Raw genomic sequence first — 23,476 nt, 5'->3', positions numbered from 1 at the left:
GGTAGTTAAGATAATGGAATATCATTTTACCTGGAGATCAATACTGGGTTTGAATAAGATTGGTCAGGAAAACAGAAATCCTTTCATTCTTTCTAAAGTACCATGGAGTGACCAGGTAAACAGACACACATTGTAAACCAAACCAGTCATGTTCAAATAGGGCTGTAGTGAAACTAAAGCATCAAGAATATAATCAGGAACTTTCCAGCGTGGCTGTACAGTGGGCGCAGAAGTGGGGGAGTTGTTTTCCGCTGTTGCTAAGACAGTTCCCCCAACCCTAGCTTTATTCTAACCCAATCAGATGGCTTTGTCTCTCCACTGGCTCACCAGCTGCATCGAATGATCATGACAGGTTTTCTTCCTCCTCGTTCTATTGGCTTATTCCTATAGTCTATTATCAAGGGAAAGTAAATCAGACACCTAATCAATAGTTTGCAAGAAGGCACCGAGGCTGCTAGAGGCTACATTTGCATTAAATCTCTTGCCGTCTATGTCTTTGCATGCAGATAAGCACTGTATTATCCTACAAGTTGGAGCCCTGGCTGCTGCCATGCAGCCATATTGGCTGTGCTTGCGGGGGTTTTTAGATGGCAAATTTAGATATCAGAGCAAAACAGTGGGCGGCTGTAATTGAAAAGTCATCTTTCTCCCCAGTCTTCACAGCACCTAAAACCTGGAATCAGGGCTCTGATCCTGCAGGATGCTAATAACCTCAACTTCCACACAAGTCAACAGGAGTCAAGGACACACCACGCCTTGTGGGACTGGGCCTTATGTCTGGAGACACCCAACACTGTTGCATGCTAGCAGTCTATTTAATCTATTGAGCTAAATTTGGTCAGATTTTCCCTGGGGTAGCAGATTCAGGAAATGAGATGGAGGAGCTGCATGGGGATGCAGGGGAAGTAACTTTCAATTGCTTCAGTAGCATGTCAGATGTTCTCCCCACAAGACCCTTGAGGGGATTTTTTGATATGGTCCTCTGCCTCGTCCAATCCTCACGAGGCTCTTTTAGCGTGGGCAGGTAGTTTGCATGTGTCACACGATGCAGTGGGAAAACACTCCTGGCTCTAAACAAGGCCACCAATGCTCTACTGAGCTACATCAAAGATGGTGCTTAATCCCTAGCATGCTTCAGGGACGCACTCATTTGAAATGTTCCCAGCTCTTGCTGCATTATTGGTGGGATGGTCCCTCCTGCCTCAGCAGAAGACCATTCCCAGGCAGAAGAGCACGCCAGAGAGGGAGTGGCTATCTGATGTCCTTGAAGACCACAGTGAAATGTAAAATAGGAACCCAGTGGGGATGAGCAGAAGGCAGCCAGCTTGCAAATGTTTTCCATAAAAAAGCCAATTTTGAGCAAAGGTGGCTCCACATTGAAAGCATGCATTCAGCACATTTCATGTGATATGAAGAAGCAAAACAAAGAGTCAGATATTTTATACAGCTTTAAAACTGCTCATGAAGATCACTACTGGCAGCCAACTGCCCAGCAGAGGAGAGCCTGTGACAGGAGGAACATGGAGACTGAACTCCTCTCTAATTTCTAAAATAAGCCCTCCTCTTAGTCAAAGACTAAGAGTATAGCTACACTTCAATAAAAACACCTTCGGCAGGCCCGGGTCAGCTGATTTGGCTCACAGGGCTTGGGTACTGCAACTCTACCTCCTCGTGGGATCCCACAGCTCGAGCTCCAGCCTGAGCCCAAATGTCTATACAGCAATTTTACAGCCACGCTCTGCAAGCCCGAGTCAGCTGACCCAGACCAGCCGAGGGTGTTTTATTGCAGTGTAGACATATTCTAATGCACATTGGTGTAGCTGTTTGGGGGAAGCTTTCTACCTGTCCTTTACGTTGTCCAGAAGCTTGATTGGGAGGAATTATAACCAAGATTGGTTGCAGAAAAAACACAAAGAAAGAAGCTTAGGAGATAAGAGAAATTTTCCTCTTTCCTCTTTGATCATCAGTGCCACTTCAAATGCTTGGGTTCTGTTTCCTCCCAGCCAAAGACTGGGACTGGTATAGACGATGTCAAAGAAATAAATTCTCTCTCTTTTTAAACCTGTAAAACAGGTGCCCGTTATGCTCTCTGTGTGCAATTATAGAGAAGTAAAATCTCAAATTAGAAACCGCCGAGATGACAATAGTCAATATAAAGAAGAGCTCCTAATCAAAAGCCTGGCTTACGCCAGCCATTTCTTAAAGAAAATACAGGACTCGTAGGCATGCCTTGCAGATCAACCAACTCAAGCTTTGTCAGACCAATGTTGCAAGCAAATTCAGTAGTGGAGGCCCTCTTACTGAGAAGGTCCTGACCTTGAAACTCTACAGAGTCCACATCTGGGGGCTCCGAGACGTTGTTGGTGCTGAGATACAACCATGATGGGTCCATTAGCTATCCCATCGACAGAGAGACACTGTAGACAAGCATAGTCTTTATGAAAAGTATGCCAACAGATCTCAACGGCTGGGGTGGTGAATAAGGAGACTGTGGGGTTTATTGTCTGTGTTGCTATGGCCAGCATTATGACAGGTTAACCCTTGATCTGCTGCAGCTCATTTTGCCGCACAAATTGGAAATGTTGTTGCCTTACCTTGAAAATCGTTTTCTGCTGTGTTCCCCAGGCCAGTCCTATGCTAGTGCGGTAGCTGCGTTCCTCAAGCAAAGGAAGACAGAGTGGTCTTGAGCCTGCCTCTCTTCACACCCAAGTCTGAACAGCAGTGATCTACATGAACAAAAACAGATCAGCATGAAAAACTGTTTTCTCCTCACTCCTTTGCAGATCAAGATTCAGAGGGAAGACGGCACAGAATGCATGCAGAGGAGACTTGGATTGGGGCATGACATGGCAGAAAATATAGAAAAGGAAACAAAACATCTCTTCCCTTCAGCTTGGAAACACCAGGAGAAGCAGCTCTCTTCAACTTCAGCTTCTTCTACTGTCTGTTTACTTGCAGGGTATTATTCAGCCACTAGATGTCTCTACGGGCTGTACAGAGTTTCATGCAGGGTGTGGTCTGTGATAAACAAAGGAGGCAAAGTTTAGAATTCAGGCTGTGTGGTAATCTGTATCTGTCTTTGTTTTCTATCATTCCATATATCATGACACAACCTGCTTCCTGTGACGCCTGAAGTACCATGTGCAAAGGCTTTTCTTTTGGTATTCTTGGTCAATGACAAAAAATTCAGACGCCGTTGTGAGAACAAAAGACTCACAGACAAGTTTGTTTTAAATTTTAGATGGAGGTTTGGTCTGGTTCCTATTTTGTTCCAACCACTTCACGCATCCTGAGACAAAACAACCAACTCCCAACTTAATCCATAATCTGGAAACTCAGAGGCTCCTTGGAGCATATTCGTGTGGGTAAAAACCTTTAAAATCTTCTTAAAATGGTAGCTCCTCTTAAAAGTTAATGAGGAGTTACACAATGAAGTGTCCTACAAACTGAAGAGAAAACAGCACCTGAGAACTTAGAAAAACTCCCCAATACAACCATCTACCTGTCCAGCAAACATGTCGATCTGCTGTATATTTATCTATCTCAGACTGTACGTTCTCTGGAGCAAAGAACGTGTCATTTTGCGTGTGTGGACACAACTGCGATGTGTGCCTTGAATCATTTCCCCCACAGATAACAATGAACTCTATCTACATTTGGTTCCTCCATTCGGTCCCAGCCTTCTTTGCACTACTACTACTGACCATTAATAAAGCCAAGATCCACAGCACTTGTAATAATTCTGTTACACTTGTTGCTCTAGGTCATTGAAGGCTTTACAAACATTAATTTAGCCCCTAACCTGCCCCATTCAAGGTAAGCGAGTATTACTAACTCCATTTTACGAGTAAAACTGAGGCACAGAAAGGTGAGAGGAATTCCTCTGAGTCATGCAATGAGACACTGGGAAAATTAAGAACTGAATCTGAGTCTTAACTCAGAGATCCTTGCTCTAACTCCTAGATAACACTTGCCTCCTTTGTGATCATTAAAGATGCTATGACCATCTTTGTAAGAGTATGTGGTGTTAATTTTGAGGTCTTGGCCAAGTTCCAACTTGAGTAATTACATAACTAAATGCAATATTCTTCCCATCCTGTTCTAAAATATTGCAAAGTATTGCTACGCACCATTAAACAGCAGCTGTTTCCCACCCGCGAGGTAGCTGCATTTCAAAAATGGGCAAAGCAATTGTTATACATATACATGGTAGTTTGTACAACCAGTTATTAAAATTAGAAAGAACTTTGCTATCCAAAGCAGCATGGTCTGGAGAAATGAGCATAAGGAAAGGAGCCAGAAGCGCCTTTGTTCTAAACCAAGCTAACTCACCCATGTAGCCTGGGGCAATTCACTTACGTCTTTCTGCCTCAGTTTCTCCATTTGAAAAACAGGACTAATACATTTCCCTACCTTACAAAGCAGTTGGAATTAGTTGCTTAACAGCCATGCTGTGCTTTGAACATTTAAAGTGCTAAGCGCCATTTGGAAACCAGTGAAAAGGGAAGCAGGTCAGAGTTTTAGCTTAACTTCCTCCTCAAAGGCCACACCTGTTACCTGCCAATGATATTCAGTTTCTTACATTTGTGGTTGTTAAGGTTTCAAACATGTGTCTCCCACCGACATAGGTCAATAGTCCCACAACAACCGGCTACCTGCCAGTGACATTTCTATAATTAAAGCGCAGACACGTTTAAATACGCCGGGCTGCGATGACGAGAGGGCTTTGGTCGTGATGCCAGCACTTTGATGAATGCAGACTCTTAAAGCAAAACAAACAACAACAAAGTCAACGAACAAGTTTCTAGACCCGTTTGTTCAACATGACAGATTGGAAAATACAGTATTTTTTTTTTACAAACGGCTTTTTATAACACAGAACCCAAAATAAACCCTGGCCTAGCTGTGGTGCCATGTTAAACAATAATTACTCTATATAAGGCTTACCAAATGGGAATATTTGTGGGCCAGTGGGATGAAATTATTTTAGGACTTGCACAAACTTTCTCGGGGAGCGGTAAGACTCGCTGTGGGTAATGTGGTGTACCTAGGAAACAAGCCGACACTTTTTTTTTTTTTAGGGCTCTATTAAAATTCACCGGCTTTACCAACCTACTGTTAAGGGGAGGGGGGGAAAAGCAGATTTGTTTACCCCTCTGTAAAATAATCCTCACTATGTCACTGTATGTGTTTTGAGATTCTCTCTAGATCTGGCCACCAGCCATACCCACTAAACCACACCCAAACATACAGGAGAACAGAGGAAAACAGAGATGCACAGCCAGGATAAATTGCAACAGTGCAGATTGCAGTTTAACAATCCCATCTACTCTATGGGTTTGCATTGGGCCACAACATCAGCGGGTGGCAGGGTCGGCTCTAGGCACCAGCAAACCAAGCACGTGCTTAGGGTGGCAAGGGGCGGCACTCTGGCCTTTTTCTTTTGTTTGTTTTTTTGCTTCGGTGGCACTCCGGCTTTTTTTTTTTTTTTTCACGCTTGGGGCGGCTGGACTCCTGATGACTGAAACTGGGGCAAATCCCTAGTGCAGACTTAGCCTTGTGGTTGGGCTCTCTCAGGAAATACCTTTGTTATTTGAAAAGTTGTACCATCCTTGTGCAAGCTACAGGGGTCTGCAAGAGGGAAAGGCTATAATTGTGTGCCCCACCCTATCCCTTCAGCAACAGGAGTCCTACTCCCTGCTGAAGAGCTTTAAATACATCAAATTAAATATCCGTTATCTTGACCCTCAGCTGTTTCAATCAATGTGGTCCCCAAGAGCCTACTGACGCTGTCTGTCCACAAAATGCAGCACTAACATACCATCAGAAGGCATTGTCCTCATCTGTCATTCTTATTGAACTTTCGTGTATAATGCTGCCATGGGTGTGCATGGAGTTGCACTTCACATATTGATATTTATATCTAAATACAGACACACGGCTTACGAAGAAAGCTGTGCGAATAACCAATTTTTCAGTTCAATGGCTGACCCAAAGCTTGAAAACAAAAATAGTTTGGGAACCATTCAAAATATTTTTGTCAATGTTTCAGTGAGCTGCAAAAGTCAAAGAAGTTTAATTTCATGTAAAAAAACCCAAAAACGTTTTGTTTGACCAAAAAGAAAACATTTCATTTCAGTTTTGTGGTTTTTTAACCTTTGGGGAAAAATGAACTAAATCTTTTAAAAAATTGTTTCAAATTGAAAAGTCAGAACGTTTCATTTTGAACAGATGTAAACGAAACGTTTTGACTTCTTCTGAATTTGAATTTTTTTTCTGACTACAACGATTTGGTGAATTTGACATGAATTTGTGAACTATTTCAGTCGACACAAATCCGCATTTTTCAGTGAAAAAAAAGATTCATCTGAAAAATTTCTCCCAGCTCTATTTAGGAATCCCATTTTCAAAAGTGATTTAGGCACCAAGGATCAGATTTTTAATGGTATTTGGGCACCTAAAGATTCAGATAAACGCCTAGTGAGATTTTCAAAAGCATCTAGGCACCTAACTCCCATTTATTTCAATGGGATTTAGGCTCATCACTTTTGAAAATCACACTAGGCACCTAACATCATCCTTAGTTGCCTAAATACGTTTAAAAATCTGACCCTTAGATGCCTATGCCCTATTGACTTTTTATGACGCTTGGATGCCTAAGTTCTTTTGGAAAATGTGACTTCAGTATCTCCTAAGTGACTCAGAAGATACTGAAAATTGTACCAACAATCCCTACCAGGAGGATCTTGTGTTGTACAATGTCAATCAGAGTGGAGCAGAAGGAGGGGCAAAAGGTAGCTTTCCTCTAGTCCTTCCATCCTCCTCTCTGAGAGCACTCAACCCTATGGGGTTTATCATAGGTTAAAGGGGAGGGGAAGTTTTGTGGGAGGCCTATGTTAAGAAACAGACAGTTCATCTCTGGAATGAGGGTCAGTTCAGGTAATGGACAGAAATTAGCATCAGGCCATACTGGTGCAAATGGCCCTGTTCTGGTTTCTAAAATATCTCGTGTTCTTATGTCATGGTAAAAAGAAGCAAAAATGGAAAGTGGTTAACAGAGTAATACCACTTAAATTTAAAATAGAAGCAAATAGCCAGGCTGTTCTAACCTGTTTTTATAGCCCAAATACAAAACCAATTCCTGTTATTTTCAGGGGTTTGTTCCTGTGCTGTAGCTTTTTTTTCCCTTCTGGGATGAAACTTGGCCCGTGCTACATATGACTCATCTAACTGTAGTCACTGGACATGTGTTGCAGGATTCTGCAGATGCTGGGTCAATGGCAATACATCCTGCAACGTTGGCGCCCAACACAGTTTTAACTAGAGGGGCATGAAAGAGTCGCAAAAAGTACTTGACATTTTGCATGTCTTCCATGTCATTAAGAGCTTCAAATGGGTCCACTTTTGCAAAAACACAGAAAAAAGTTACTTTTGTGACTGCACTCAGAAATGAACTCCATTTCCTATTAAAAAGGACCCACTCAGAGAAAGGTCACTTTAAAAATTTGAACTATGGAAATCGAAAAAGCTTTGAGATCTGCAGAAGTGCATTATGGATTGTCCAAACTAATCTTTGGCAGAACTTGATGGCCTTCAGTGAAATAGATTAATTGTTTACAGGGTTTGTTTGTTTTTCATTGTAGATGCTTTTCTGCATTCCAGTGATGTAAAATCATTAGTTAAATGATGGATGAGTCCCACTGGGCAGCAGTTTTATTTCATTTAGGAGAGTAACTCTTCCAAAAAATCCTTAGTGTCCTGTGTATGGAGATAAGATTGAGATGATGAAGCGCACCCAGAGTATACAGAGACACAACTGATAGTGTTCCGCAATGACACATGGGTGGCATTTACCTCAGTACCGTACACATGGATAAAAGTGGTCAAAAAATCTGTCAATTTTCTGTCAAAAAATGTCATTTCCACACAATCAAAACTTTTTGTGAAATTGTATTGATTTCAACAACAACAAACTAGAAAAAAAGAATTGGGGGAAAGAACATTTCCAAAATGTTGAAACGTCCCATTTCAACATTTTCAGAATCGAGAGTTTTGATTTTTCATTTTGAAATGACTTTTTAATCTTGAAATTTTATTTTTATATTTAAAACTTAAAAAAATTAAAGAGAGAGAGTGTCACAATATAAACAAAATATCTTGAATGTACTGAAGCCAAACTTTGCCAATGACCGGAAACACAGAAATGTTCAGAATTTTGTTTCAATGAAAAAAATGTAAATTTTTGTTTTTCATCCTGATTTGTGATGAACGTTTTTTCAAAATCTCAATTTTTTTCTTGGGATGGAAATCTGTTTTCTACCCAGCTCTGCACATGGACAGTGGACAGCGTCCTGTCCATGATACTTGGCTTTATGATATTTTTCAATATGCTACTGCCCAATATATTGTACGGCTCATTTTCTTTAAACAATGTACATTCTAGCATTCAACTCACATGCCTTCAACAGACCCAGCAGTGCCTTTAAATGTACGGTGTGAAATTCACAGACGAGAGAAATTCTAACCACATAAAGTCACACGATGCAGCAGGAGGTAATTAACGGTCAGACTGAAAAGACTGAAAAAGAGGATAACTGTAGAGAAATAAGACACTTGTGAGATTGGTAACAGGCTATGGAGCTTTTGATCTGTCAGTCACTGGTATTAATCCAAGTCAGGTTTATAGAGAATGGATTTAGAATCATAGAATATCAGGGTTGGAAGGGACCTCAGGAGGTCATCTAGTCCAACCCCCTGCTCAAAGCAGGACCAATCCCCAATTTTTGCCCCAAATGGCCCCCTCAAGGATTGAACTCACAACCCTGGCTTTAGCAGGCCAATGCTCAAACCACTGAGCTATCCCTCCCTGCTACTTGACATCCAATGGCTGTTCAGTGGCCGGTGTGAAAAAGTTGGTACCGCTGGTTCAATTCCTAGTAGATAGGGATCTATATCACAAAGGGAAAAAAACTTGTCACAATTGACTGAAGCAGCCTGAAGCCTGAACATCTCACCGCTAGTTCTTTTAGGTCCATTGGCAGAGCAGGTCGGGAGTGGGAAGAAGCTTGCGCAGACACAGCTCCTGTTTTGGGAAGAGGTGGGCTTCACTGGTGTTCTTAGTTCCTAGGAGAAAGGGGAACTCAGACCTGAGGAGGTGGAATCCAGGTGCATTCTGGGACTTTCATCAGCCATAATGCTGCTAGACGGGGCCTAGCCAAAGAAACTGCTAGAAAGTAAAAGCTGGATTTCTGCTTGTACTGCAGCCCTTAGTAAAGGAGAGCATGTTGATGTCTTATGGGCAGGGGTGGCTGGACGTCTTGCTCTTGAGTGCTTTACTAATCTAGATGTGCTTCCACTAGACAGACTCCCTGCAATGACTCACAGCAAGCCTGACGTGTATTTTATAACATCTGACCATCTTCACCCCCCCCCCCCGTCGCCCCACCCTCTGTTGAGGGAGCTCCAGAAGATGATTAAATAGGGAGAGCTGGGGATGAACTGGCAATGTCAAACTCTGACTGGCTGTGCTCACTCAGTCTAGTTTCTGAATGATGAGACTATCCAGCCTAAACCACTAATATATTATATACCGGTGTACAATTTATGATTTCCCTCTTTTCCATTAATTTCTCTACCAATAGCAATGCTTGGAGACTTGCCCTACTATGCAACCGTTTTAGGTTGATGGTTGTAGCTCACGGACGCTTACCCACTAGGGGCTTCAAATCAATTAAAGGTACAGGTCCACAGCACCTTACAGTATCAGGCCCATCAATTCTCATAGCCCCCAGTTCACCAACATATTTAAGCTAACTTTAAACATGTAAATGGTCCAGTTGACTTCAGTGGAACTATGTGTGGACTTATAGATAGAACTGATTGAAAAAATGTCAACAAAACGATTTTTCCCATCAGAAAATGCCATTCCGCCAAAAAGAAAAATGTTTCACAGATGCGTATTGGTTTCAATGAAAATGCTGGGAAGGTTTCTCCAGACCAGGATGTAATCTGAGAGAGAGAGAGACCCACCCCAGAACAGCCAAATGGTTCAGCCACTCACCTGCAATGTGGAAGAGCCAGGTACAAGTCCCTTCCCCAAATCAGGAAGAGCATCAAGACGAACCTGTATTTTCCACATCACACATGAGTGCCCGAACCACTTGGATATTTTGGGTTGGGGGGCTCTCTCCCCCTTCTCAAACAAATTCATAAAGTCTCAGGGTTCCACTTTGGAACTAAAGAAAATGCCAAAATCTTGAAATTTCTAATGAAACAGAATAGTTGTTTTCCAGCCAGCCCTATATAAAATCCATCATATACTTACCTCAGTGAATCAGGGGCCTTACTTCAGAACTTGCTGGGCCTGATTCTCCTCTAGCTTATGTCAGTGTAAGTCAAGACTAACTGTGCTGAAGATAGCAAAGATACACCAGCATAAAGCTGATGCAAGTGAGCGGAGAATCAGACCCTATATTTTAGATGCAAGCAGCTTTGTGTCTTCTTTGAACTTTAATGGTATTTCCATATGCATATTCCACCGTATCCTCCATTACATAAAACTAATATGCCACAATAATATTCTTACAGGATATATTTACTGGAAAACTAATTTACTTACATTTCATTCCATTGGCCTGCTTAAAAACACACCTCTCTTTTCCCCACTCCTTTGCTCTATGTTGTTGACATGTGACATCCAGCTAAATGGAGGGAAATGAATACAAGTTAAACTCAAGCGTTGTGAATGGTTTATAACTGGAGCTGACAGAGTCTTATGATACTATCTTAGGCCAGATCCTCAGATGGTGTAAAACTGTGCAGCTCCAGTGAGGTCAATGAAGCTGTAACGATTTGCACAAGCCACGGACTAGATCATTTTTGTATCTTCCAAACCAAAAACAACCATCACCGTCTTTTCAAGGGAAATAGCGTGCATGTGAACATGTGTGTTGCAGATGCCGAATCTCCAGTAATAACATCCAGCTTTCTTATGGTACTGGTATATGTTCAAAGCAATGGGTGATGCGAAACAGACAGATTACAGACAGGTGAAGTGAGACAGAAAGCGGATGTGACCTGCGTGAGGCCAGTGTGTCAGCATTAGAGCCAGAATTAGACCTCAGAAGCTCCCATCCCTTAGCTCGTGTTGGTTTAGTTTTAAATCACAGGATCTCTCTCATTTCTTCTAATATCTGATCCAATGCTTGTTGAAGTCAAAGGAAAGACACCCACCAACTTAAATGGGCTTTGGATCAGACCCAAGACTCTAGTTAATACTGTGTATACACTGCTTTGAATCACATGCTTGGTTTCAGTTACACACTTACATGAAAACAGCAATTAGATCAAATCAATGTTCCCTTAATTTGACTCTGGAAAATTATCCTCCTCCCCTTTTTAAAAAAACTTTAATTCTTATTAAATGTAACACATTTACAATATAACATCAGTATAGTTCTGTTCTGCAAATGTCACTATTTGTTATGCCCAAGTGTAGATGATGGTACAGCACATACTGTAATGTGTATTCTACTGTGAATAAAAACCCCTGCTGGAAAGAAAATTATCACATGCTTATTGAATGGCAGGGGCCAAACTGTCAGCAGAACTTCCACACAGCTTCCAAATTTGAACCTGCCCCTTTTGCACAAAGAAAGTACCCCGTTTTCCCATGCAAGCACCACTTGCACTTGTAAATTCAGAAGCTTGCAAGTGCAATTTGTTACGTGCAATGTAATGCAAATCGGGCAATCTTTCTTGAAACTTTGGCCAAAAAAATATAAACTGAGAAGGAAAAATCCAACTAAATGATAGTGTAAAGGAAAGTAGAGGGAGAAAGGAAAAGAAAATGGTGTCAAACAAGGATATTCGATTTAATGCAGGAGATCGAACTGAGTGTATTTTCTGCACTATCAGGAGTAGAATAGCTGGAACAAGGTCCCATATTAAATACAAATTTGTAAATTATCTTTCTGAATTTTTTCTTAACTGCGTCATTGGATAGGCAACACTTAGAAATGACACACAACAGCTTCATTCACTGTAGTACCTGATGAGATAGTAACAGGAGATGGCCTATTCGGCAATGGGTGTGTCTCTGTGTATGCATTCCCTCTATCCCCTACTTGTCCTTACTCCCAATCCATCTTTGAAATAGGTTAACAAGCAGCTGCTGCTTACTACACAGATCACTGTAGATCATTGTAGTTGACTGTGAGTCAATTAAAAAGAAACTAGAGATTGATCAAAACGTTCTCCAAACTTTAGGGCTGTTCAGAACTCCGAGCCTGAATTTGGATTCAAATTACACATGTAACCTTTTTATTCGCATTTTTTTTCTGGTTAAGGCACTGGATTGGGACTCAGGAAATCTGCATGAATTCATGGCTCTGCCACAGACTTCCTAGGTGACTAGGGGCAAGTACCTTAGGGCCAGACTTGTAAAGGTATTTAGGAGCCTAGAGATGCAGGTAGTTGCCTAGTGGGATTCCCAAAACCTTTTTAGAATCCAGGGTACCTAAACACCTTTACAAATCTGGGCCCTTCCATGCCCTGTCTGTAAAGTAGAGTTCATACTCCTGTCCTACAAGAGGGTATTTTGTGACGATAAATTCAGTAATATATGTGCAGTGCTCCAATACTGCATTGATGAGCATCATATCCATATCTACACTGAGAAAGAGATTTATAATGGTCCAAATCAAACCCCAGGATCCACATAGTGTCTGGAACCAAATTCCGTGGCTGGCGAATTTTAAAGACTTCTTAAAAAATTAGATAAGCCTGGAATTTTATTTTTATAATAAATCTAAGGATAAACAATGAACTTCAATAAGCAATGTACAGTACAGTAAGCAATGTAGCAATATCGTGATTCTGATGCCTTTTATTCTGATGTACATCAGTGGTAACTCAATTGAAGCCGGTAAAATTACACTGCTGACACTCAGATCAGAATCAGGTCCAATAGGATTGACCCTCTTTGTGCTTGCACCAGTTTTATACCAGGATAACCTCTTTCAATGGAGCTACTGTTGATTTACAGTAAGAACAGAATAAGGTCCAAGGGCTAACTGGAAGATTTGTGCTCTATGTTATTTCTTACACATATGTCCACACCAACAGCCTCACGCCACCTGCTGATTAGTACAGATTATACTCAGTAGGGTCGCGAATGTTTCTAAAGAAATAATATTTGCACCTAGACAGTTTTTTTTATCCAATGATCTCAAAGCTTTTATCCAATGAGCTCAATGATTCCAAACTTCGGCCAACAGCAAATCGCCCCAGACCCCCATGAGGCAATACGTATTATTATTCCCATTTAACAACTGGAAAAGCAAGACACAGAAGTTAGTAAGTGACTTTCCTGGGGTAAATTAGTAAGCCAGTGACAGAAGTGTGACTAGAATGCAGGAGCCCTGATTCCTAGCCTCATGTGCTAAGTTCTAGACTGCAATTTCCTTGTGAAGTAATAAAAAGAAATCAGCCGATGTAAATCAGTGTAGTTCCAAAGACTTCAATGGAGCTACTCCAATTTACACCAGCTGAGGATCTGATCCTAGAATGAAGACCACCTGAAGTGACTGCAGAATAGATATCGGTTTTATTTAAAATGTAAGATCCTTAGGGCTGGCGCTTCTCTTTTAAACCACCGAAATGCATGCTCAGGATGCAGACACATTTGGATGCCTTCAGCTGGAAATCATGTTCACTCAACACTCACAGCTGATGCACAAATTCTCTCTACTCATGCTTAGACTTTCAGATGGCCTGGTGCCTACACACAAGCTGATTAGAACCTGCCCTGGGCTATAAGGGCAAGGCAATGGTATGTTCAGATCAGTAAACTGTATAATAATATAAATGTCATCTATTCCGCAAGAAGCCTTGACAGTATAAGTATCTTGTGCCTGATTGCATCTACGTGCCAAAAAGAAACTTGAAGACTTTCAGGAGAAAGGAAGGCATGAGATTCACCACCAGCTCTTCTGGCTTCCAACACAAGTTGTATAGCAGTGGGTGCCTTGTTAATCCCAAGACTATCTAGTGAGCGTCAGATTGTATGTAACATGAATACAACCGGTGTATATATAGCCTTGCTGAGCAGCCAAGCTCAGAGCAGAAAATGAACCACGAACAGTATGTCTGGCACAGTGCAAGACATGAGCTGTACACTTGCCAGAAAAGGTGGCAACCAGCCAAAGTAGAATAGTCCTGGGGGGTCACTAACTGGTTGTGCATTAGCCTTTCTGAGGGGCAAACTGGAGCAATGCACAGCAAGCATTATGGGTAATGGAGTAAGGACACTCATTTTAGGACATTAGTTCGAATCCAGCCCACACGTATGGACAGTCATCTCCATCTGATTGTCCCTGGAGACCTATATGAAATGAAATGATGGTCTCACTCCAGTTCCTACTGGATAGAGGTCAACAATATGATCTCAATGTGTATCCTCCTTGGCAGCCTTGCCAGAGAAGCCAAAAGCCAAATGGGAAGAAAGTCTGGACTATGTCCCATTGTTGATGAAAGGGTCCCTCCAGGATAGCATTGAGGCAAACTGGTAGGGTGCAGCATTACCAGCTTCACAAGTCCTATTTAATTTTTCAGGAGAGAAAACAGGGAGAACAATGCGAGACACAACAGATAGAACATGGGATAAAACTGCAAAAATAATCTAGGTTAAAGATCTAGTGGGTGAGCCTACAGACCAACTGAAAACATAACAGAGTGATGCAGAAAACTGCTTCATGAAACACGCAGCAATACCTCCAGAACATCAAGGCAAGAGTGTGTTGTCCTGCAAATACATTACCAAAGAGAACTTTGTATCCCAATAAAGGAACGTTCGCTAGGTCTCAGACTTCTTTCTCTAGAGTCATTTTGTTTGTATCTGAACCATACACCAAACCATTCAAAGTGGCTTCCCCCTTTTCTTTGATCATTCATCTTTTTGTCCATAACCAGGAGATTGCTCATCCTACAAAACAAAGGCTCCCAATTGCACTGCATAAACTACAAATAACTCCCCTTGATTTCAGTGAGAGCCCCTTGTGTCTTGCTGTGTGAGAATAAGACTGCCTGATTCTGTAGCTGAGAATTCTACCCTTTCTTCATAATTGTGCCAAAGACCAGCTGTCTGACACTAGAAGATGTGAAATTCATTTGATGCTTTTCAAAAGACAATAATCCTTTCCTGGAAGTCCCATTAGAACCACTAAGAGATAGAAGGTCAATGTTAAAGGTAAATGAAGGTCAGTTATTATTTATCTATCTATCTATCAATTAATTCAGTGATCTGTGAGGCAACTCTCTGTAATTTAGGGAATCCCTCCCAAATGAGGAGAAATATGCTTTCCCCCATTGCATTCCCTCCAGCAACCATCAGATCTTGTATAAATTCAGGACCGAATGCTGTTTCTCTACTATGCACTTTTTAGTGGTCCTCCATCTCCAACACACGAACAGAAAAGTTGGCCATTGACTGCTATTCAAGAGGCCAGGGTTTAAGTGTGATTTTCTTTTCCAATGATTTTCCTGATTTTTTCCATATACTTTCATTGGATTTACATATCCATTTGCAATTCCTGGGGCACAGCTCAGAGTTGATTCTATTCCTACTAAACGTTTCATGAAAACTTTCAGTCGCCATAAAGACAGAATCTTGTGCAAATCAGTAGCGTTACAAGTTTATAATCTAGCCCCTTTTTTTTCTTGAGGTTCCTCAATCACTAATGTAGATCCATCATAAATTTGTATTTACAATACTTTATGTTAACTGCCTCTTTCATCTTTGAAAACAGAAATCTGCCTGAAATGCTTTTGATTGATTAGCATAATCCAAAACCACTAAACTTTTATTGCCAAACTGGATTTGGAGTTTGTATTAAAGTTTATGACACAGAGATATTTAAAAGATTAGTAAATGTGCTCAGAAAAAACCCAATCCGGCAACACTGTAATATTACCATCAATATTTCAGTCTAAACTGTTGAAGCATCAAAATTACAAGGTGCAATTATCTTTTGGAATGTGTGGCTCCTAGGGGTGATCTTTATGTTAAAGGAAAAGATGGTTTAATGCTTAGTAAATGAGTGCTAATTAAAAAGCTGGGAGAAAAGTCTGTCATAGCTGAATCACGAGACAAATGCATGCTGTGCGTTTGTTCAAATAGTCTATGGTATGCTGACAATACTAAGCAAGTGTGGCCCTCTATGAAGTGTATTTGCCAAAACAAATCCCTTTGCGAAGTCTGATTCTCTGTGACTCTATCCACCAACAGCCAGTAATGCTCACAGTAAAGCAATGTCTTTACTCTATATGAAGTCCTATTAAAGTCAATGGGTACTTAATGTGAGTGAAGCTATCAATGTCTACCCCCACAGTAGCATTATATAAAAGGATTTGGACATATCTCAGATTTTTTTTTAACCAATTGGAAACAATTCTGCCAATATATTATACATTTGGCATCTTTTATTGCTTATTTTCTTATGCTGGAAGTTTGCATGGAAATAGCATTTTTGTTGCTTTCTTTTTCATCTGCTCTGGCTACCTATTCTGAACTTGAAGTTATTGATCTGGCTACTTAGGGTTCTTTCAGTGTACCTTGTGCAGCAATTTTGGGCTGTGATCATTTTAATTGTTAATATTACAGAAGCTTCTTCAAGGTTGTTTTTTTTTTAATATATATAAAACAAATCTTTCATGGTCAGATATGGGAATGTGGATCACATGAGGAGCCAAAACAAAGACTCCCATTGACTTTGATAGGTTTTGGATCAGGCCCCAAGCAGGTCTGGAGGAGGAGTATTAAGGAGGAAAGTGACTCTTCCCTTCCTATGAATATGCAAAGTTCATCAGTCACTTACAATGGGAACAGTTTCATCCCGATTTAGATCATGGTCCATGGATAATCAGCCCACTATTCAGTTCTCCCAGATTTGGGGAAGTGTAATCAAGAAAGCATTATAAAGCAAACCTGTCCTGAAGGGAGATAGTTGCTTTAATAATGTTTAGGCCTTGGTCCATATTGTGTTTATGGCTGGAGGCTGGGTTTTTGTTGAGTTCCCCCTGCCCCAATATTATTCCCAGGCCTGATCCTCAACTGGTGTAAATCAGCAAAGCTCCACTGATTTCTAAGGAACCACACTCTGATTTACACCAGCTCAGGATTTGACCTGGAACCAGGTCTGATTTTATTTAAAGACACAAACCTAAGCTCACTTTATGCCAAAATGTCCAACCCGAAAGCAAAATGCACTTTTTTTTCAGCTCAAATCTGCTAAATTGCAAAAAGCCTTCTCTGGTCTGCTGCTGGCCCCTTGTCACACATTTCTTGAATACAGTCCAAGCCTGAGCCAAGGAAATGCATATTAATAGAAAAAAGAAAATGACTGATGCCTTCCCAAGCATCTGTCACACTCGCAATTTTTAATGAGCCTTATATAATGTGTCATCAACACTATTTATTTTACAGCCATCAATCTTAGTCACCCACATCTATCACAGGGAACATGGCACAGAGAGGGACCAACCTTTTGAGAAGGGGTCTCAAACTCAAATGACCACAAGGGCCACATGAGGACTAGTACATTGGCCCGAGGGCCGCACCACTGACCACACCTGCCCCGCCCGCTGCCCCACCCCCACTCCACCCCTTTCATGAGGCCCCGCCCCTGCCCTGCCTCTTCCCACCCCTTCCCTGGCCCCATTCCAACCCCTTCTCCAAAACCCCGGTGCGCGCCAGGCTGGAGCCGCTCTAGATAAACGCTGGGGGAGGTGGGGGGGGGGCCACGGGGAGCTGGCGGACGGCAGAAAATAACCCTGTGGGCCACCCGCGGGCCATGTGTTTGAGACCCCTGCTTTAGAGCAACATGATAAAGCAATGATGCTTTTGTAACCGATCAGAGAAATACTCAGGCTCCCTCCACACTTGTGTGTCTAGTTTTGCTTCCTGTTATTCGGTTTTCAATTTTGCTTGATTGTACAAATCCCGCCTTAAACACCCCATATTTTCCAGCCTTCCAAAAGTTGGCCCAACACTTGATTCTGCTTGGGCAAGGTCAAACTTTGAATGAGTTCAGGAGAGTGGTTGAAGACGAAACTCAAAGTGAAGGCGAAATTCACAGATGAGCAGACTACATCTGGTTGGAAAACAGATGTTTTACACCAAAATTTGACACACATGGCAAATCCCTTGTGAATCAATACCACTGAGGCTACATCTAACATTTGAGCTAGGAGGTGTGATTCCCAGCTCATGAAGACGTACCTACCCTAGCTCTGCTTGAGCTAGCATGCTAAAACCAGCCATGGAGCCAGGGTAGCAGGGGCAGCTAGCCGCCCAAGTACATACCCTGGGATCTGGGCAGGTTTGTGCTTGGGTGGCTAGCCTGAGATGTCGCCCTTACTACTGTAGCTACATTGCTATTTTTAGTGCGCTAGCTTGGGTACATCCACACAAGCGGGGGATCACACCTCCCAGCTCAAATGTAGACATAGCCAGATTTTAGCATAACTCCTAACTGTAAACTCTAAAAGGTGATTTACCAGCAGGCAACGGAGTTAGAGAGAATAGAGTAATCCATACAGAGCACTAGGCAGAGTCAGGACTCCTCGATTCTATTGTCCCCTCTCCTGTTGTTTCACTATATGGCCTTCAGCAAGTTAGTTAGGCCAATATTTTCACAAGTGGCCACTGATTTGGGGCACCACCCTTTTTCTGCACATAACTTGAGACTATTGGAGGAGCTGAGCATTGATTTCAACTGGAAGTGTGGGAGATTAGCACTTTGGAAAATCAGGCCCCAGGTGTCTTAAGATGGAAACCCAAAAATGGAAGTATCCAAAGCTGCTGGCCACACCTGAAATGTTTGGAATCAGCCTCAAACAACTATGTAAGAGGCAGTCTCCCCATCTTTAAAATAGAGATATTTACCCATTTTTAAAGCCCTTTGAAATCTTTGTGCGGGCTATTAGTATTAGTTAGAGATGGCTGAAAAACAGGAGAAAAATGTCACGAAGATTTTCCTTTTATTTTCAAAATTCAAATTTTGATGGGAAATGTCATTAAAGTTTAAAATGTGTTATTATTATTGCACAGGCCCTAACCGCTAAAGCGAAATCTATGGGCACTACAGAGCCTATGATGTGCAGTTAAGGAGTTTTCATTCTGCCCAGCAGAGGGTAGTAGCACACCTGCACACTCATTAGTTAGTCCAATGTACACACTATGCCCCATATGTCCCCATTTTAATTCTTGCCAGCTTGGCACACCAATAACTGGATCGCTAAGAGGTCGAAAGCAAGAAGTTACCAGTGGTTATTGTTCACTGTCTAGGCCCAAGGTCTACTGAAAGACATTTGGGGCCCTGGTCCGTCATTTTCACTGGCGCTCTGCCCCCTCCCATTTCACCCCAGTTACAGACCTGTTGGGGCTCCCCCAAGCTAGGGGGCCAGTACAAGTGTCCCCGCTATCCCTCACCTTTATCAGCCCTGCCTAGGGGCATTCCCTGACTCTGTATGATGGTCACAGCAGTAAAAGCCATCCAGCACTGGCTGTGTATGTCTACTGAGCAGCAGGTGTGTGCAAATAATCAAGCATGGGCCAAAGTGAGCATCAATTTCTGATGGCTCATAGCTTCACTGTGCTTAAACCTCCGCTCAGCTTTATCCACTAAGGTTTCTCTACCAGGCAGCAAATACACATATTAGTCATGTTCTCACACTCCCACACTTCCCTCAGTGCACACATTTCTGGGAAGAAGAAAAGCCACTGAAAGAAACAGAGGTTTCTGTTTTATCCCTTTTATTTTCCACAAACTAAAGTAACCCAACCCTGGTTTTGCTCAATTTAAAAACAAAAACAAAACCCTCTCAACGAATTCCTGTTTTTCATAGAATCATAGAATATCAGGGTTGGAAGGGACCTCAGGAGGTCATCTAGTCCAACCCCCAGCTCAAAGCAGGACCAATCCCCAACTAGATCATCCCAGCCAGGGCTTTGTCAAGCCTGACCTTAAAAAAGGTCTATTACAAATTATTTGTATTTGTATTTATTTGTTTATTACAAATTGATCTTCAATGTGTGAAATAAATCAGTGAAAATGCAAATCCACAAATAAATAGGTGTTCTGCTGTTGCTATGACTACTAGACATTTTTACCTGGACAGAGATTTTATGTTTCACAGCTGCAAACAGTTTAAAAGGAGGATTACATTCAGTTTTTAGTCCTGGTGCATTTTCCCCACACAGCACCATATGAGAGCTTATTTTCGGTTGCTTCCTAGAAAATCAGAGAGGAGCTCTTTTTCACTCCAGACTGGACAGACAACATACAAATGCAGTAAATGTGTTAGGGCTTATGAAGCCTATTCTACACATACAGAAAAAAGAGAGGGTACAATATTATTATTAGCATTAGAAGAGCAACTAATGGTCCTAGCAAAGTTTGGGACCCCATTATCCTAAATGCTGGACATACGTATCGACAAGACAGGCAAAAGGTGTTAGGAAAAGATTCAACATACAATCTGATGACTGGAAACTGAGGCCGATAGATCACATGGCTTGCCAAAGGTGTCACAGGGAGACTGTGGCAACGCTGAGAATTGAGCTAAGATCTTGAGTCCCAGGAGCTAAGATCTCGAGTCCCAGTCCAGCCACCATCCTTCTAACACAGGGCAGAGTGGTTTCTTACAGGACACCTAATCATCATGATGGACATGATTTAAAACATTTCAAGCATAACCACCTAATTTCAGCCCTGGAATAAGCAACTGCATCTCCTCTGAAGTCGATGTTGGAGTCACACCGGTTTATTCAGGGCTGAATTTGGCCCAGTGGATAAAACTGATAGCAGGCTACACTTACCCCTCAAATTATTATTATGGCTAGGAGGGGAAAGGAGGGAGCACAAACACTGTCACCCTAATCCTGGCCTTTCTTAGAAGTGACACACTGCAAACCTGGTGCACCATGAACTTCAGAATCTATACCATGGTCGGTGTAGTCAGGGGGTGTTGTCTCTGTGCTTAAGCACTTCTGATACACTTGCCCATACTGTCCACTCTCCTGCATTTCTCTTGTTCCTCCTCCCAGTAGAAGCGGCCTGCTTCGGCAGGGAGTTGTGTATGGACACAATGCCAACCTGAACACAGGTGCAAAATAAACACCCCCCTTCTGTTTGACTCCACCTTACCTCTCCAGCTGTCACGCACACCAGTGAAATTTGGGCATAAGTTACTAACAAAGTACCATTCACAGCACTTGTCACTCGCTGGGCCATTCCACAGCTGGTATACATCGGCACAGCTCCATGACTGTCAATGGAGCTCAGCTGATTTCAACCAGCTGAGGGCATGGCCCATTTTACACAAGTTTTAATAACTTCAAAAGGCCCGAAGCAATGGAAAGTCAAGCCCACTGACTTCGTGGAGTTATCTCCTGATTTATAGCGGCTCTGTAGCATAGAAGGGAACAATCTTATCCTTGGAAAGGAGGAGTCAGATGGCCTTTCCAATTCTAATTTGAGAAACAGCATGGGGCTGAGCACAGGGCATGTCTGGGGGCTTAGGGTCTCTCAAGTGCTAATACTAGTTGGCTTGGAGACTCCCTGTATGACTTCACGTTTTGCAAACCGAAAATTTGGTTTAAAATAAAAACAAAAACAAAAAACCTTCAGGTCAATTGAAATATTTAATTCTGATCATTTCAATGACATCAAAATTCACATAGCTTAAATGTCCAAAGGAGACGTCATTTCAAACTGGATTTGTCGTTTTGGAAGAGTCAAAACAAACATGTTTCGCCAATCGTGAAACTTTTTTGCAAAAAAAATTTCAAGTTGAAAACAGGGGCGGTGGAACAATGTGTATAGCGGGGGTGCTGGGAGCCATTGAACCAAACTGTAAACCCTGTCAGAGATGGAAACCACTTCAAGCGAAGGGGTGCTGCTGCATCCTCAGCACCCCTCGTTCTAGCACCTATGCTTGAAACCAGACCCTTTCCCACAAAAAGTTTCAATGAACTGGCATTTTCCAACAAAAAATGTTGCATCGAAAAATTCCCAATCAGCTTTAGACCAGACCCTCAAGCTGGTGTAAACTGGAGCTGCTCCATTGAAGTCAATGGATCTGGGTTAATTGATACCATCTGAGGATCAGCTCCAATGATGTTAAAGTGCTAAGCCTGCACTTATGTGATTCTACACAATATCCAGCATCATGAAATATTTTTGAACCATCAAAACAATCCTCAAGTAATTTGTTAAAGTCGTTCTTTTCCACCAGCCTCAATCTATATAGACTTGCACTCGCATGCTCTCTCTCTCTCTCGCACACACACACATTTACACACACATACATTGATTGTGAAAGTGTTCCAAACAAACACAGGCACTGGTATGCCTCTTTTCCTTAAAAGCAAAGCAGACAGCTCAAGCAGCGGTCTGTGAAAGCAGGCATTCAATTCTACTCAGAAAACCTCGTTTTCCTCTAAATGGGCCTCTCATCAGGCTCAGTGACAACTCTTAGCTGCCTGAGAAAAAGCACTGGAATAAAAAAAAAAAAAAAAAAGGAACCTATTTCCCAGAGCAAAGTAATCCCTATTCCATTGCCATGGCACCAGACATCCGTCTCTTCCTTTCATTGACCAGACAAGGTCCCCCTCAGCTACTAGCTTCTTTTTTCCTTTTCTCTTTTCTTTGGGGGGGGGGGGGTGGATGTGTGTGTGTATGCCTGAATTTGTTTCCTTGGTAGAAAAAGTAATCATTAAAGTATTAGTTTAGGTTGATTGATTCTTCAGGGACAGAAAAGGGCTCTGGGGGCTTTGTAATCTCTGACATGATCTCAAAACAGAGGCCTTCAGCATGATACAATATTGAAATAACAAAGGAAGGTGCAGTCTCTCCCACTTTGAAATCCAAACAGTACAGTTTATAGCTTGGAAGTCAAAGCTCCTCAGCAAACCAAGGTACAGAGAATGTTACTGGGAAAACAGAAGGATAACCCACCTTTTCATGATCAAGGGGGTAAAACTATCAGCGAGATCCTCGGCTGCTGTAAACCTGAAGTTTCCTTGCCTTCAACGTAGTTATGCTAGTTTATCGCAGCTGACAATCTGGCTCTATATTCCAATGCAACCTGAAAAGAAAAGTAGTATAAAAATGAATGATAAAGAGGAGTCGGTTTAAAACCAAAGAAAGCCAAATAGCTAAACAAAGGGAACCCAAGTGAGGTGAAAGGAAGAATAGATATGAATACCTGGAAACCTGGGCTATGTTACAAAACACACAGGTGCTGAAAAGCATGAACAGTTAAGGTCACCCAAAACACCTTAACTCTATCCTCATACCGTGGGCAACCGGCCATTTTTTGCCTGGAGTATCCTTCATACTCTGCTTGATACAGTGGGGGATTTTTAAGCACTAGATTCTCAACTGCACCAACCTTCTGCTGGGCACAGTTAGCT

General features: G+C 42.0%; 1 long non-coding RNA gene across 1 annotated transcript; it reads right to left on the bottom strand.

The window, feature by feature from the left end:
* Positions 1-9,060: 9,060 nt before the first annotated feature.
* Positions 9,061-23,092, bottom strand: LOC140901657 (uncharacterized). Its single transcript, XR_012155917.2, has 3 exons — positions 23,019-23,092; positions 10,619-10,700; positions 9,061-9,123 (listed from the first exon to the last, which is right to left on the bottom strand). It is a non-coding gene; the product is annotated as an uncharacterized LOC140901657 (long non-coding RNA).
* Positions 23,093-23,476: the final 384 nt, after the last annotated feature.

The sequence above is a fragment of the Lepidochelys kempii genome, chromosome 22, assembly GCF_965140285.1.
Source record: "Lepidochelys kempii isolate rLepKem1 chromosome 22, rLepKem1.hap1, whole genome shotgun sequence".
Lineage (NCBI taxonomy): Eukaryota > Metazoa > Chordata > Testudines > Cheloniidae > Lepidochelys > Lepidochelys kempii.
Note: the sequence above shows the minus strand (reverse complement) of the source record. Positions and strands in the feature narration are given on the sequence as shown.